Genomic DNA, 6,085 nt, shown 5'->3' on the forward strand with positions numbered 1-6,085 from the left:
CTGGCAGATGAGAAATGGTATTTTAATTTGCTCTTAATTTGCAATTGTCTCTTGTGAAGATGGGGACCTCATGCATAAGCCATTTGGAACTGGACATGGTGACACATATATGTAATCCTAATCACAGTACTTGGAAAGCAAAGGCAGAAGAATTGTTACAAGTTAGAGGCCAGTCTGTACTACACAGCAAATTCAAGGCTATGTAGCAAGACTCTGCCTGAAAAGAAATCAAAACAAAAACAAAGCTCATTGGTATTTCTTCTCCTCCAAGTCATCTATTTATGTCATTGGCTTGATTTTTCTCTTGGATTATTGGGTATTTTCCTATTGATTTTTAGGAGCTCTTTGCAAATTGAGAAGATTAGCTTTCAACATTCTGCATATGTTATGGATATCCATTTTCAATTTATTTCTGCTCTGCTGGCTAGATTTGAGCATTTTCTTTACCAAATGTTATGCTTTTATTTAATCAAAATGTATCAATTTCTTTTCATTTGTCGCTCCTGGACTTTCTGCTGTGCTAAGAATGTCTTTGCCACTGTGAGACTGTTAAACACTTGCACAGTTTTCTTGGCTCACTCACTCATAGCTGAACAGTCAGCCAGTGTCCCTGACTGGCAACTGTATGTTCTTTGAGGCATTTCCCCTTGCCCCCAGCCCAGGTCATATTGGCATATTCTGAGCAGTCATGGCTTCTTTAAAGACACCAACACTTTTTTGTTTTGTTTTGTTTTTCGAAACAGGGTTTCTCTGTAGCTTTAGAGCCTGTCCTGGAACTAGCTCTTGTAGACCAGGCTGGCCTCGAACTCACAGAGATTCATCTCTGCCTCTGCTTCCCGAGTGCTGGGATTAAAGGCGTGCGCCACCACCACCTGACTGACACCAAGACTCTTAAAGGCCAGGGGACATGGACATGGGAAGTCCATGTATTACACGCTACCCAGTAGGATGACACTTTAGAAGACACTAGTCATGTGCTGAGAGACAGTGGAGAGAACATTTAGAAAGAAGCCTTAGAAACAAATAAAAAAACAAACAAAACAGGAGAGCTGGGTGGCGGCGGTGCATGCTTTTAACCCCAGTACTCGGGAGGTCAAGGCAGGCGGACCCCCCAGTTTAAGGCCAGCCTGGTCTACAGAGTGTATTCCAGCACAGCCAGAGCTGTACAGAGAGACCCTGTGGTAGGAGGGAAACAGAAGAAACTCCCTCTTTTGTGGGGGGCACTTTTAGGAATGTGGAACTGATTTCTCATTTAAAAATGAAGGTGAGGAGATGGACCAGTTGGTAAAGTGATTGCCGCACAAGAGAAGGGCCTGAGTTTGGTCTTCTGCACCCATGTAAAAGGCCAAGTGTAGGCTGTGTGCTTGTAATCTAAGAGTGATAGGAAGATTCCTGGCTTGCTCGCCAGCTAGTCTAGACAGTTGATGAGTTTCAGGTTCAATAAGAGATCCTGTCTCAAAATACAAAGTGAGGAGGACTGAGGAAGACACTCAATGTTGACCTCTGGCCTCCACAAGCATCTACACACACACACATGGACAAACAGGGTGTTGGGGAGCATGTATGGTTACTGTACTTGGGAAACTGAGGCGGGAGGATGATGAAATTCAGGTCAGCCTATGCTGTAGAAGAAGGTCCTGCCCCAATAAAACAGAAACAAGCAAAGAGGGGGCTGGAGAGATGGCTTAGTGGTTAAGAGCACTGACTGCTCTTCCAGAGGTCCTGGGTTCAACTCCTAGCACCCACATGGCAGCTCACAACTGTTGTGATTCCAGTTCCAGGGAACCCAATACCCATGGCAAAACCCCAGTGCACATAAAATAAAAATAAATAAATTTTAAAAAAGAAACAAGCAAGCAGAAAGGAAACCAAAACTATGAGCAAATTAGCTAAGTAGCTTTGTGATCTATAATGAGTTAAGATCTTCCTTACACCCTGCACTCTCCTCACCCAACTCTTATACATTCTTCCAGGTTTCTTTAGCACACACGCACTCACACACACACACACACACACTCACATATACACACAAATTTACAGATACTCTCTCACACACATACACACACTCACATACACACATTTATACACACAGTCTCTCACACACACAGTCACACACATAGTCTCACACCCACATACACAACACACTCACACATACTCTCTCTCTCACACACACACCCATCTGTAGCATGCAAGTTGGCATGTGAATACAGCAGCTCAATACTGTGAATTGTGTACATTTTTAGTGAAATGAAGATTTTCCTCCTGATCCTCTCCACTCTTACCAGACTATGGCTTTAGCTCTACCCGTGCTGTTATAAGTAATGATGAGGTCATGTAAATACATAATAAAGCTGAGGCAAGAGAATTGCTGTGAGTTTGAGGTCAGCCAGGGCTTCCTAGTGAGATACTTTCTCAAATGTAAAATAAAGCATATAACATACTATATGGATCACACGTAACTTACGCTGTAGTGGACTGTTCTAAACAATGTGCTTCCCCACACAAAATGCAGCATGAACTTCAGGCCTGCAGGTGCCTCCTCCCACTTCTCTCCTCGTTTCCTGGTACTGTTATTTATATGAACATATTCCATTCTCCTCTTCTTGCCTCCCCAAGAAGAGAGGAGGGCTTTAGTTTGCTCGGGTGTCTTTTTACATCTCTCTTCTTAATCTTCTGGGTTTCCTTAGCTGTCATTTTAACAGGTTCCAGTTTTATGCTTACGTTTTGTTTTGTAATTATAACCAAGCCTCCCCGATTTGCCTACAGGACAGTTCTAAACTGAAAGTGCAGTCCACAGCCCTTGGGTCCACACGAAAATGCAAGTCAGAGCCATGCCATGCATCACTCCTCACCTGCCAGACTGCAGGAAACTGCTCAGGAGCTGGATGGGGCTCGCATGGTATCACGGGGCTGTGAATGTACAGCCATGTTGACGGCTGGCTGTCAATTTCTCAAAAAGTTAAGCAAGCCGTACGACCCAGAAAGCCCACTCCTAATTACACATCTGAGGGCAATGAAAACACAAACCCGCGTGGAACTCACACACAAATAGGCAGAAACACCCCACAAGTGGAAGTGGCTCAACTGCCCAGCGACTGAAATGCCTCAGGTCGTGTTCTCAGGTGGTGTGTGGCCCGTAGAACGTAGCGTGGTCCCTCCATACAGCTATGAAAGGCCAATGCACTGCCCATGGGGGCCTTGAAAGCCTTCTGGTAGGCAGAAGACACCAGTCACAAAGGACATGGTAGTGCAGGATTCCAGGTATGTGAAATGTCCCCCAAAGCAACTCTTGACACAGAAAATAGACTCATGATTGCATGGGGCTACGGTAAGGAGAGAGTGTATTGGCAGAAGGTAAGAGTGAACTGCCAGTGGGCCCTGGGGGCTCTCTTTGGGGTATAAGCATTCAAAGTTAGTTTCCTAAGTGTGAGTATGCTAAAAGTCACTGAACAGCATGTTTCAAACCACGGTTAGTATAGTTTGTGATGTACACGCTAAGAAAACCTTTTTATTTTATTTTTATTTATTTGGTTTTATGAGACAGGGTTTCTCTGTAGCTTTGAGGCCTGTACCGGATCTAGCTCTATTATAGACCGGGCTGGCCTTGAACTCACAGAGATCCACCTGCCTCTGCCTCCCGAGTACTGGAATTAAAGGCTTGCACTGCCATCACCTAGTGAAAACCTTTTTAAAGATTTATTTATATTTTATTTTATTTTTATTTTTAGTTGTGTGTGTGTGCTATTCCATGTGTCTGCAGTACCCTCAAATGCCAGAAGAGGGTGTCAGATAGCCTACATCTGGAATCACAGGCAGTTGGGTCCAACCATGGTGCTGGGAACCCAGTTTAGGTCCTCTGAAAGGGTAAGAAGCACTCTTAACTACAAAACCATCTCTCTAGTCCTGAAATTGTTATGTGGATGTATAAATAGCACTGTCTTTGGAGCCAAACAGTATGGCTGGACTTGGAAGCAGGGACCATCTACCTTCTTAACTTGATGTTCAAAGTGCCTGTAACTCCAGTTCCAGGGGATCCAATGCCTTTGTCTGGCTTCTGTGAGCTTTGGCACTCATGTGGTGCACAAAGACCAATGCAAAGTTTTTTGGTTTTTTTTTTTTAATTTTTAATTTGCAAAACAAAAATCTCATAGTATTATAAGTAAGTTTACTATCTTACATTGGAACACATTTCATAGCTATCACAGGCTAAATGAGGCTCACAGGCCGGGGGTGGACATCCCCGGACTCCTGCACCTATGGGAAGGACTGAAGGCCCAAACGCTTTCCTCTTGCATCGTTCTTATCCCATTTTCCTTTTCCATTTGCTGAAATACCGCCGTGAGTAAATGTTCTCAGGTGTTATACGGCACCATCCTCCACTTTGAGGTAGGATCTCACTAATATGTGGGCTGGCCTCAAACATACCCTGTGATCCAAGCTGGCCTTGAACTTAGGAACCTCTCATCTCAGCTGAGTGCAGGATTCTGACCATGCACCTCTATTCCTAGCTTAACTCTCTATTGCTTTTAACCTTCGCTTGTGGCTAAAATATTGGAGAATTCTAAATCTAAAAATAAAGACAGCCTCTCAGTTTTGATTCATTGTATATTATTTCTAATAAGAGGTATGATGGGCCTGGAGAGGCAGCTCTGTGATTAAGAGCACTTACTCTTGCGAAGGACCCAGGTTCGATTTCCAGAACCCACATGGTGGTTCACAATAGTCTGTAACTCCGGTTCCAGGGGATCTGACACCTTCTTCTGGACTCTGCAGATTCCTGCACATTTGTGGTGCACTCAAACTCACACAGGCACACACATATGCATAATTTAAAGTAAATGAGAGAGAGAGAGAGAGAGAGAGAAAGAGAGAGAGACGAGAAGTCTCATTGTTCTATAGGAAAATTCCTAAAAAGAGACTCTTGGTGTTTTCACTATTTGGAGAATTCTGAAATTTCACCAGAAAGCGGGGTTTTTTTTCTCATTAGTTGTTATCCAGAAGAACTCCTTGCTGCACTCCAGGAGAGTGTCCGGTGTGACTTCTCTGAGGTTTTCTCCCTTCTACAGAACTCTTATTAGATAGACAGCCCACATGGCTTTTAAGCCTTGCAGTTCCTGTCTTTGTTGTTCTGACCTGTCTGGGGAAGAGTGTTTTGGTCACTCTTCAGCTTAGTATTAGGTATGTGGGGGCCAAAGCTTTAATCTCTACAGGCAAGCCCTTCATTTCTGCTTTTGTTTTCTCTTTTCTGGGGGTCTTGTTTGTTCTTGTTTTGTTTTGTTTTTTGAATCCGCACACCCTGTTGAAAGCATCATGTTTTGCTCAGTCTTCTTTGGGGACAGTGTCCCCATGGTTTCCTCCTCCAGCACTTTTCCAGTATCCAGAAATGCCTGAGGAAGGCTAATCTCCAGCCCTCTGTGTTACTTGTGGGTGTACTGGGAACCAGGACTAGTACCAAGACTTGGGGTCAGTAGCAGGGACCCTAAACCAGGATCCACAGGGCTCAGCATGGTTTGGAAACCCAGCTCTTTCCATGTCTATGGCATTCCTTCAGCCTCTTACACTCAGATCCATTTCTACAGGTCCACACACCAGCAGCCCTGGCCAATATCTGCACATCATAGAACTTCCTGCCTGCAAGGACCATGCAGAGGGACTCTCTCTTGAGGGAGAGAATGTGTGTAAACATCTTAACATTAAGCATGAAGAAATGAGCCTGGAGTTGAATCCAGATGACCCATTACTCTTGGGATTACATTCCCAATTCCCCGGAATCCACAGGGATATTGGCACTGAATCTGTGTCCCTGGTACTGTGCTGGGTTCTTCTTGAGCACTGATTGCCCTCAGGGGCGGGCACAGCATTAGTGAACCTCAATTTTTCAGAGGAGAGCCCTGCTCATGGAGAAGCAAAGACTGAAGATGGCCTATGGCACAGACAGTACCTAGACCCCGATACCCAACAGAAGAGACAGTGATCAGACCCAGTTATCCTGCCGCAGGGCCTTTGTTCCAGGCCTCTGACGTGGACAGTTGGCAATATTTACCCCTCATGTCTTCTGTGGAGGATGGTACTGAGCATTCTGGAC

Source organism: Chionomys nivalis, chromosome 1 (assembly GCF_950005125.1).
Source record: "Chionomys nivalis chromosome 1, mChiNiv1.1, whole genome shotgun sequence".
Classification (NCBI taxonomy): domain Eukaryota; kingdom Metazoa; phylum Chordata; class Mammalia; order Rodentia; family Cricetidae; genus Chionomys; species Chionomys nivalis.